The sequence below is a fragment of the Puma concolor genome, chromosome C2, assembly GCF_028749965.1.
Source record: "Puma concolor isolate L17-30 chromosome C2, mPumCon1.1.hap2, whole genome shotgun sequence".
Lineage (NCBI taxonomy): Eukaryota > Metazoa > Chordata > Mammalia > Carnivora > Felidae > Puma > Puma concolor.
In genome coordinates this window covers 58968533-58980700 of record NC_141675.1, presented here as the reverse complement: position 1 = coordinate 58980700, position 12168 = coordinate 58968533, and the positions used below count along the sequence as shown (strand labels likewise).

The 12168-nt window shown below is 36.6% G+C and overlaps 1 protein-coding gene and 1 pseudogene across 6 annotated transcripts in view; both read right to left on the bottom strand.

The window, feature by feature from the left end:
- Positions 1-8438, bottom strand: part of LOC112849965 (uncharacterized) — a 566245-nt gene extending 557807 nt beyond the window's left edge. For all 6 annotated transcript variants that reach the window (XR_015255789.1, XR_015255792.1, XR_015255791.1 and 3 more), the window contains exon 1: positions 8255-8438. The gene's annotated coding sequence lies outside the window, so the exon portion shown is untranslated. The remainder of the gene's footprint in view (positions 1-8254) is intronic.
- Positions 8439-11394: 2956 nt separating this feature from the next.
- Positions 11395-11881, bottom strand: LOC112850226 (peroxiredoxin-5, mitochondrial pseudogene; annotated as a pseudogene).
- Positions 11882-12168: the final 287 nt, after the last annotated feature.

Genomic DNA, 12168 nt, shown 5'->3' with positions numbered 1-12168 from the left:
CTCTGCCCCTCAATACTTATGCTCTCTCTCTCTCAAAAATAAATAAGTAAACATAAAAAAAAGAAAGTCCCTTGAAATCTTAAAGATTCTCATCTCATCCTGAAAAATTACTTTTAAAGCTCTTTTTAGCCCTCTAAGATTTTAAGATTGTGTGCTAAGGGCCAATTAAAATTAGAGTTGTAGAGAATTTCTAGGTTATACTTAACCAGAAAATAATAAACTGGGAATGCCACTTTTCCTATCAGTCAAATGTCTAACCTCCCTTAAGTTTAATACTCAGTAACAAATTGATAAAATTATTTGGCCCAACTGAAAAGTTTTCTGGAACTGAAGGTACAGCAAGGGATTTAATACCTTCAATAACAATTTCAAAGAAACTAATGTCAAGCACTTTACTAATTCCTGAAGAAGAAGGAAAAAACACATAAAAAAGTTTTAGAGAACATTGGTGTTAAATATAAAAAAATATTTTCTTTAGAAAATCACATCAAATACTCTACAATACAAAAAACAAACAACAACAACAACAAAAGAACACATGTCCTAAAATCCTTGGTGTCATTTTAAAGAGTTAGTAGTAAAAAATGTTTCCCATAGAGAACTTTTTTAAAGTTATGAAATGTTTCTGTCAAGTATTAAAAATAATGAATACATGAGTTGAAACGTAATTCACTCAAAAACTATTTCTTAAGAATCCTCTTTCAATGAGAGTCTTAACTAGTAGCCAAAACCAATTTAATCAACTGTTATCTGGTATGAAAGGTTGGAAAAATCCAATAGAAATGTAGAGCATTTCTATTAGTAGGAACTAATACTAATATATCACACTTAAAAAAGTTAAATCAAAAATTCAAATCAGATTTCTTAGCTTCGGTGGTGTATTTATGATTATGATCCATAGGCATCAAGGACCCAAAGCATTTACTTTCATAATCAACATATTTCAAAGCACATCCTACCTACGTCAGTAAATCTTGACTGTCTGCCATTTCTGTTAAGTCAACCCGGTATTATTTTTGCTTTTGATTTCAAGTGCCCATAATGTATCTCATATTTCAAATGATCTAAAGAAATGAAGCCTTCAAGCCCCAAGTTGTTTTTATATCCAGACAGTTTCCAGGCATGGTATCTCCCTGGGGAGGGCTCCGTCTACTCTCAACCAATACCTGATGACTGACAAATTTCTGTCTCATCTTAAACTTTTCATGCTCCCTCCAGCCTATTTTTGCTAGTCACCTGTATCTTTGGCTGCCATTTACTATATCAACAAAATCACCAAGGGAACTTGTTAAAGCAAAGACAGTGACCCTCCTTAGATTTTGAATCTGAATCTCCTAGATTTGTGTCTGGGACTTTGGACTAACAAGCCTTCTGCCAGTACGTAAACTCCTAAGGGATTCTTAAGCTTTATCAGTTTGAGACAGTACTTCATGACATATCTATCAACGCTAAAGCATATCTATCAATGCTAAAATTGAGTCCTAGGATATATTCCTTAGGATCTCAATCTCCATATAGTATTTAAATTAATTGTCACAAAAACTCTAAGCAGTGAGAAATACTATTTATATTTTACACAGGATAGCAGGGTTCAAAGAAATTAAAGGGCACCTGGGTGGCTCCCTCGGTTGACCATCCGACCAGCTCAGGTCATGATCTCAGCATTCAGCAGTTCAAGCCCCACATTAGGCTCACTGCTGTCAGCGCAGAGCACACTTCAGATCCTCTGTCCCCCTCTCTCTGCCCCTTTCCCACTTGCACTCTCTCAAAAAAAAATAAATAAATAAAACATTAAAAAAGAAAAAGAAATTAAGTATTGGGTAAAACTATGAGCATGGCCAACATACTGTGTAGACTGTATGGTGGGATGAAAAAGACAAAGGACTCAGAAGTGAAACTTCTATTTGAATACCGGGAGGGCCACTAATGCAAACCGATATTTCCATTCAACCCCTTTCAACCCCCAATTAATCACAGTAAAATGGTGACTCTAATGCTGACCTTTGTAGGTCATAGCATATCATCGTTCACTCAAGAGATATTAATCCATTTCATCTGCAATTTTTTTTCCTTAGAATTTCCTTAGGCCTAAACTTATTTTAAAATGCTTCTTTTGGCCTGTTTATTTCTGAGGAGAAACACAGTCCTACCTTTTAACAACCTTATTATTAGATGATAATCAGTTATCTAAATACAATTATTTAGGAGGTCCACCTGTAATTTAAAGCACCATTCATTTCAAACCTGTTTAAAATAGAAACAATTGGAGAATTTCCAAAATTAGGAGAATATTAAACAACTAAAAATTATTAAATAAAATTATGATACAGCCACACAGAATAATACTATGCAATCATTGAAAGTTGTAATTTTTGAAGAATTGCCAGTAACAATAAAATAGTAGACACAATAGGACATGAAGTTATATTTATTACATAATTCCATGATCAAATATATGTGTACAAATGCATGTGCATGAACATATATACATGCAATTGTGTCAAAAGAGAGAAAGGAAATATACCAAAGTATTAATAGTAGTTATTTGTGGGTTGAATAATTATAGATTACTTTTATTTTCTTCTTTGTAGTTTGTTTGGATTTTACACATTTGCTACAAAATTATATGTACTTTTTACAAAGAGAAAAAGTAAACATCATATAAATGAAATGTATAAGTAAAACAAAATAAAAAAGTGCTGTAAAGCAAGCAAAATGAGGCAATGCTATCATTTGCTTCTTTTTACCCCTGAGGTTGTAACAAGAATATATTTCTTATAAGGGTTTCTTTAATTTCTTTTATACCCAACATTATAAAATGCTCAAAGAGAGATAAAGATCCTCTCAGATTACACTCATTATAAGTTTCTCTCCGACCATATCTGGCTTCCGTGAAAATTCTACAAATACAATATCTGCAACAGAAGGCTCTAAAATAAGGGAACAAACTGTTTTTAACTGTGTGGGGTAGTTTCTCACTTACACAGAAATCAGTCTTCCCCAAATAAAACTGCGGTACCCCCATTCTAGCATTTAATACAAGTCTACTCTATCCTGGGCACTATTCTAGTTCTTCTGTTTTCATTATTCTTCCCTCTGTGGCCTTGAGCAAGGAACTTAACCTTTCTGTGTTCCTATTTCCCATATAAAGTAGAATGACAGTAGTAACAACTTGATTAAGCATTTTTAATTTGAAGATTAACTCAGTTGATATTTAGAAATCCCACAAGAAAATAATCATAGTATAATAATAATGATGATGATAATAGTAACGATAATAAGTATTATTTTTAACCTTAACAGCCATGTTTAAGGAGCAGGTATATAATTGCCTCAGACAGTTGATAAGGACACTGGGATTGAGAGTTTAAGTTACTTCTCACCTTATGTGTGCCAAGGGTCAAACGCAACTTTTGCTGACCCCACAGCCCATTCGCATCCTTTAAACTATCATGCAACAGACAATATTCATAAAGAGTCACAAACCTATTATAAGCTAGACACAGAAACCGAGCAATATGGGATAAGACTCAGCTGTTGCTTTCAGGCTACTGAAGGGAGCAGGCAGGTCTTCAAGCGGTAAGTATGATGGCAGGGATGAGAATATGAGGCTGTAATGGCAGAGAGAAAGGTGCTAAGTGTAGCTAGAGAGGTCCGGGAAAGCTACCTAGAAGAAGCAACACTTGAGCAGAGATCTGAAGAATGAGTCAGAGTTAGCCGGGAAGCTGGTAAGGAACAACAATCAGCTGGCATTTGCTCTCTGGAGTTCTGTGCTGGAACTCTGGAGCTGCCAACACTAGCCTCATGCCAGGTGACAAATGATCTGAGTGCCCACAGCCGCAGCTGCCATTTTATACCCTCTCCCTCCTACTTCCATCGTTAATGATCCTGAGACCAGAAAAGAATACATCTTAGTAACCAAGAGCTCTTCCGTTAGCCTTTAGTGCAGAGATACAAGAAACGTTCTTCACTCCTATTAACAATACAGCTACACGACCTTTATTATTTTCCTCTAGCACTTGCTAAAATAGACGTTTGCTGCTACTCTCATTTGTATTCATCTTGGTGGCAGCCTGTTGTATGCTCATAAAGTCCTCATTACAAAAAATACATGATTTTTTGTCCCCCCAGGAACAACTTTAAAGCATGTCAATGCTCTAAGGTTGCTTAAGGTTAATTCTTGCTGCCAGGAACACTTCCGATCTGCCCTCACTTCCAGCAGTTCTGACTTTGGAATATTCTACCTGCAGTTACACAACACCCCAGAGACACAGGTATGCCAGAGGTATCTCTTCCAGATGTAAATAGCTTTACCAAGTGAAGGCAAGGTTTGTGCCTTTATAGATATCTCTGTATATCAAATATTTCTTTTTAAAAATCTCATTTCAAACACTCGATTTGAGGAGAAATAACTTTCCCTTTCTGTTGTAGTGTGTCACTCTCAGTTTACAGAGCTTCTGGAAAAATTTCCATTTGCCCCTTAGAAGTCACTGCTACATTTCTAAATCTATTCGAATTTGTGAGGGGGAAAAAGAATTTAATCTTTATATAATTGTCAGGAACCAAACTTCAGTGCTGTTTGTGGCTGGAAGTATGTTTTAAGCCTCATGGAAATGGTTGCTTTCCTTTAGGGAGTTTACAGTTTGGTTGGAAAGGCAAAAGAAAAAATGTTAAACCAATTCAGTGGACTGACCAAAGGAAATAGCGACATCAGGACACCAGAGGAAGAAGAAAACTTTTCTCCATGCTAAGAAAGAGGAATCCAGTAGCAGAATATTTTTATTATCTGTGTATATTTCGTATTTGTGTATTTTTCAATGCCTAGCTTTCCAAAGAATAAAGAAAAAGCCTCCGATATATTTTCCAAGGCATTGTACTTTTTGTACTTTCAAAATGATCATTGAAAGAAACTTCTGCGCTCTCAAACAAGTTTTTTTTTTTAACCTTAATTTAAAGAATCTTGACAAACTAGTTCCAATATACGAAGAAAAATCTATTTCAATTGTTATAAGAAACACAACAGTTTTAAGTCAACCACTAGGGGGAAAAATCTGCAGTACACAGTGCAGTATATTTCTCCGAAACGGAACCTCCAGCTTTATTTGGACAAGATATGCTTCCCCTAATCCATCGGTCTCCAGGCCAAACCATGCCCCAGGGCTTACAATAAGGTAAAAATCCTGGGTCACTGTTTCTTCCCATCTCCTTTCCCATGGGTTAAAAATAAAGCATTAACAGCATGTCCAGCAGGATAGAAACCAGAACTGGTGTGAAAATTTGTCATACTGACACGGATGAGAGAAAAAGCCTGACTCTGTGCAGATTAGGTCGAAGTGAATGAAATCCTGCATCCTTAGTTTAACTAACATATACAAACCCCATCAACATATATTTTCAAACTGAGAAATTCCTCCCTTACATATTTTTAAATGAATTCTATGAAAGTAAATTAAGATGTATAAATTATCATCACAGAAGAAAGGTCTCTCTTGGGCAAAAGGGGAAACTCCAGGTGTTTGTTTTATCTTTTAATGTTGTTGGTTCAATGACCCTGTTTATTTGGCTTTTTTATTTGTAAGACACTTTATACATTTATTTATAATTTAATCAAGTGAACTACATTTATAATTTCCTGTAAAATGTCTATTTATTTTCATTTAGTATCATCCTTTCAAACAACAATAACAACACAATTCTTCACTAATTTATTTACATGTATCTGTCATTGCCCATAAAAGCTATCAATGTCATTACACAGGGACAGAGAAAAGGACTACCTCCGTGTATGGGGGCTGGGACCCCAAGCATGCTACCTCAGTACCCCCTAAAACTATGGAAACAAAGAGTTAATGACCTCTGAAGTGATAACTGGGCACTCCCAGAAATAGAAAGAGGCTCTAGAGAGTTTTCCTGTACTAAGTTGCAGATGACCAGATATTAGAAGCATTCATGTAAGGAGGTAAATATATATTTCAGTGTGCAAAGACATCCCTCAAACTCTACAACCGTTTTCCTGAATTGTTTAACGTGTTAATATCCTCTTATATGTCTACCATAGAGATATGAAAATGAGCTGGTGAATTCTGCCTATTTGTAATTATCCTAGTAACTCCTTTAAAAATGCGAAGGGAAGACTGTTCATGTAAAAGATTAAAAATAGAGGAAGATGAAACATCAATAGTGGCTATTCTAGGGAACTTGCTTTTCATTACCTGAGCCATATGGGGGATCCGCTGGAACAAGAGTTCCAAAGACTTGGTAAATTTTGAGGATGTTAATCATTGATGAGTAGTAGGAAAACTAAATGTAAATAATATAGAATCCTAGCCGTATCCCCATTCATTCATTCATTCATTCATTTATATAGTAGATACTTTTTTCAAGAAATGTCTAGGTTCTGTGGATATACTATTGAGAAAGACCTCCCTGTCTTGGAACTTATATTTTAATATGGAAAATATACAGTAAGTAAATCATAAAGTTATTGTGAAGCCTCACACTGGCTCTTGCTATTATACACAACACTCAATATTTCTAAAAGAGTACTTAATACCGATATTTTTAATGGCAGTGGGAGTGAACTAATGATGAAAATCCAAAATGTTCAGTCTGATGTTCAAGGCCATCTCTAATACTGCCCCTGCCTCCCCCTGTATAATATTATCTCTTACTGCTCACTCCTGAGATCAATGAAGAAAGCAGTAGCCAATACAAACTAAATGCTTGACTGCACATTATCTTTACTCACCAAAATCAATCTTTCCATCCATCCCTTGAGAAGACTGCCTTATAATGTCAAGTCCCCAAGTCAGATTTCTCCCTCCACTTAAATGCTATACATCTTGGGCATGCCCCTCTCTAATAGCATTTATTTTGATTTATATTTTACTATATACTCATGTTCATAAAAATGCCCATCCTAGTCATTTATTTGACTGGCAACTTTTTGAGGGCAGGGACTATTTCTAACTTGTCTTGATGTCTCAGGCTATTTGGTATACTGTCTTAAACCATTAGGTCTCAATTCACTTCTTATGTTGAATTGTGTTGTATTTGCTGTGTTCAATGGCAGGACATAACATTCAGTACCTGATTCATGTACAAATCTGTTACAAGGGAACACATACAAGTTTACAAGTAGCCTAACATTAGTTTTAGAACAATAATACAAAGAGTAAAGCCGTGGCCTGCGTTATTTCCAATGTAGTTCTGAACTTTTGGATCTTTCAGTTTGCTGAGTAGTTTCAAATATAAACTCCCAGTCAGAACTCTCAAGTTTTCAGACTTTTGTGCATTCCAGCTATAGTAACCTCAAGTCTGGGGAATCTATATTTATATACCTATGCATTCTATTTCTATATAATCACTTCAGCCAATATTTTATGTTCAAAATATAAGAACCAAACTATTCCTCAGGATTTAAAAGTACAACTAAGTGCACAACTGAATGAAACTTGGGAAATTTAACACGTTTAACACTGAAACTATTCAAAGACTTAAACGTTCTTTAAATTCAGATTTATTTTTGGCAAGAGATGATCGTCATACTAAGTTATCTAGATAGAAATATTGTGTGAAGGTGCGAAAATCTATCCACATCCAACACATGCATTTTTATAACATAAACAATTCTGCATGTAGGTGACACATATATGTTATTGTCTACACATACACAACACCCATTCACATGGCATATGAGACCATACAAAACGTACATACACAAGATATGTGTTTTTCATCACTAGTGTTTTCATAACTGCACAATATTTTTTTCTGGCCCACAGATATAAAAATCATTCATATTTTATAGGTCTGTTTATGTCTACACCTACAGTAAAAGTAACTTAATATCTAATCCAAAGTAGTTAAACAGTTAAATATATATTTTTTTTCTATTGCCTCTTGAAAGTCGTATCTGGTAAAATCACATGCTAATATGGTTTAGGTTTACTTTCTTCTTTTTTTTTTTTTTCTCTAACAAAGAAACAAAAGTATTTTGGTGCCGTTATCATGTGTTTCTTTAGACCATTAGTCAGATCATATTTCTATCAATAGACAATGTTCTGCAATGGTTTTATTATATCATGTTGAAAAATGAAAGATTGTGACCTCAAATCCCCATGATCCAGGCAAAAATGAAATGAGTGTATACACATAGGCACAATTCAGGACACAGAACGTTTGGTACACAAAGAATGATCAGACGGGTTCCTACCCAGCACAATTCAAATTCAGTAGTTTCTCTTGCACATACCAGCTCAGCTGCCCACGATCCTTGCTGCTTTTAAATACTACAAAGCAATTTACACTCCAACTGCCGCCTGCTTAAGTTCTTCCTTTTGCGCTCAGAAATGGAAATACTTGGACAGTGAGTGATGCCCTGTTGCAGCTGTTTCCCGAGTCCTTCAGCAACCCACCTCTGAGCCGCGCTGGGTTAAGCCCCGCCGCTCCAAGCTCTTTCTCCCCACCAGCAGGCAACTGGTCGGCCGCTGGGCGGAGAGAACGGGCACCAGGGCGCCATCTGGAGGCGCCTGGAGGCAGCCGCAGCAAACTTAGAACAACTGGGTGGAACAAGAATGTCAGCAAATTCTTTGTTAAAATAAGCATACTGTTTATTTACACTTTCATATATATATATATATATATATACATACATATATATTTCATATATATATACACACATATATAAGACAAAAATGCAAGAAATCCTCATAAACGTTCTATTTCTTTCATTCTTCACAATACGGTAAAAACTGTGATCTCATTTATGTACAAATAACGAGTTGACAAATTAATCTTATTTCTTTTTGACTCAACTAAAATTAAAATAATTAACACTGGCTACTATCAGAAGTTTCTATGATTTCAATATTTAACAAAAACACAGCTTTCCAAAAGAGAAATCTATGCCTTTGAACTAATACAATGCCAGTGTGTTAAACATGCTCTGCTTTTTTAAAAATTACACACATTACCTCTGGAAATGTTTAGTGTGTTCCTTATCAGTGCATTACACTGACTTGAGTATGATAACAAGAAAAAACAGTTTCGATTATAGTTCATTTGATAAAGTGTTCATAGGACTTAAACATTTCAACAAAAGCTCCTCAAATTAATTTCCCACTAAATACCTCCCTAAGCTTCTTTCCCTTAAAGAGGATAATTTGTATACCTGAATGAGATATAAGCTTAATTAATTAGTTGACTAGAGCACTTAAAGGCTTATCTATTGTGATATGCATTTAGAAATGTGATTATTGAGTGTTTCGTTATTCCCGACAGATCAAATTGAACATGATTGCTATTCCCATCCCCCACTCTACCTCACTCCTATGTCCATCATGCATCAAGATTTGGGATGTCATCTTGTCTTTAAAATTAAAATTTGACTTTGAAACTATTTAATAAGGGATCCATTTATTGCGATCGTACATTTTTCCAGACAAATATGGACCAGAGCTTGATGATATTATGTGGGGCCCTTTTGGGAAACAAAAATTCTTAATCACTTCAATTTCAAATCAGTGTTTGGGAAATTCTGACAGGATAAACATAGAAAAATTATTTCATGAATATTTCATCTCAAATGTTTATTTCTATGTGTTTGATACACAAATATATCAGCTTTTCAACATATACCATTATATTCTAAAGAAAAGTAAGATTTTTTTTTAAATAGAGACAGTATGTATCAAATACTCAAACTATATTTTTTGTGAGTTTGTAAAATGTGTGAAAATGTGCTGAAAGGATTAAAAAGAATGGTAACTCTTTATGTCTCTATACCCTCAACTCCTAGCACTATGGAATATGAAAACATAAGTGTCAACTAACTGATTCCTAAATTATATGACTTATATGTTGCACTATGGTTAGGGTTATATTGAACTTCTTAGAAAGGCAACATGCTCAAATACACAGTTTAAGATTACAAGCAGAATAAATAACATTTGGAAACTTACATATAATAACAAATTAAACACTGACCAAACACAGATATGTCCAACTTTTACAAAGTAAAATGTGATACGTGAACATTTAGATGTAACAAACAGATAAATTAGGGGATAAAGCTCCCCACCACAAATGTTTTGACCTTACAAAATCATTCTTTACATAAAAACTCACCAGAATTTATAGAATGATTTGAATGAAAAATATTCACATGTATAAACATGAAAAAAAAGTGAGACATTAATGAGAAGGGTAGACATGTAAACTTTATAGCCAAAGATACTGTTTCTATGCTGATCAGAATCAAAGGCTGAAAATCATAGGAGTTGATGCTACATGCAAAAGAGATGATTAGGTGGCTAGGGCAAGGAGAAGAAGCATCATGGCCATGTGTTGTCCCATGAAAGAGGGTCTAAAATTAGCCTTAAGACATTGAAACAAGAGGGGCGCCTGGGTGGCGCAGTCGGTTAAGCGTCCGACTTCAGCCAGGTCATGATCTCGCGGTCCGTGAGTTCGAGCCCCGCGTCAGGCTCTGGGCTGATGGCTCAGAGCCTGGAGCCTGTTTCCGATTCTGTGTCTTCCTCTCTCTCTGCCCCTCCCCTGTTCATGCTCTGTCTCTCTCTGTCCCAAAAATAAATAAACGTTGAAAAAAAATTTTTTTTAAAAAGACATTGAAACAAGAAAAAATATTTTTTAAAAGTGTAAATCTGGGGCGCCTGGGTGGCTCAGTTGGTTAAGCGTCCGACTTCGGCTCAGGTCATGATCTCGTGGTTTGTGAGTTCGAGCCCCGCGTCGGGCTCTGTGCTAACAGCTCAGAGCCTGGAGCCTGCTTTGGATTCTGTGTCTCCCTCTCTCTCTCTGCCCCTCCCCTGCTCATGCTCTGTCTCTCTCTGTCTCAAAAATAAATAAAACATGAAAAAAATTAAAAAAAAATAAAAGTATAAATCCCCAAATAAGAGTATAACAAAGAAGCAAATTATTTCTATTTTCACAATTTAGCATGTAAAACTCAAAGAAAGCAAAAATAGTCCAAGTCAAAGACCCACATAGGACTAAAGAACTAAAATAACATGGGGACTCTAAATATTTGTCTTTTACTGTGAACTAGGATGAAGAATCTATGTATGTGTTCTACTGCTATACAGCAAATTACCACAATCTTTGTAGCTTAAAACAAAGCACACTTATTGTCTCACAATTCCTATAGGTCAGTAATCCAGGCATGACTTAGATGAGTCCTCTGCTCAGTCTCACAAAGTGACAATCTTGGTATCAATTGGGCTGTTTGTTTGTTTTAATGTGAACCAGAAATGTTTATTGCAGAAATTTGGCCAAGATTCCTACTGGGTGGCCCCTGTTGCAGTTAGACTGGGGCCCTCCATCCAGGCCTGGGTAGGTAAAATAGAAAAGGTTACAAGGAGCATGACTGAGGCCAGGGCTTCAGAGCTGCAAGATGATGTTAGGGGCCAGGCTGCAAGTGCAGCCTATACCATCTGGCTCCACATGCAGGGACTTCACTATGTCATCCTCTTCTACCATGGAAAACCTCTTAAGCTGGTGTTTTCCAAAGACAGACACCAATGAATTATCTAGTAGCAAATCCATCTCCTTTCCAAAGGCCCCTGTGGGGTCAGACAAGAGCCTAACCTTGTCTCCAAAGTTGTGAGCTCATCCCCACTTTTCAGTCACAAAGACATCATTAAAACTTGACATGCTACTACCTGGACCCCTTGGCCTTCAAAGCCTCAGCCGGCTCCACAAACCCTAGCAGGTGGGTCTTGGAACATTCGAGGGTAAAGGCCTCAGGGATTCCAAACAGCACCCCCTTCATGCCCCTGAACAGCTCTGCCAGGTTCAGTTTGTTCCTAGCCTCCCCTCCTAAAACCACCACTGAAGGGATGGAATCTCCCACCTCGACTGGGGCCATGGCTGAATTGGTGCTGCTGAAACCATAGGCCCTGCCAAGCATCTACTCCCTGACTCATTGCTGGCCCCCTCCTGCTCCCACTCCCACCCATGCTGCAGATAATGGCAGCTGCCCAGACAAGAACCAAGCCTGCTCAGCTACCAAGAAGGTTCAGCCCAACCAGCAGCGTGCCCATCCCAGACACACTGGGCTGTATTCTTATCTGGAGACTTGGTTGGGGAAGAATGTGTTTCTAAATTCAACTAGGCTGTTGGAAGAATTCATTGCCTTGGATTCTTCAAGTTCAC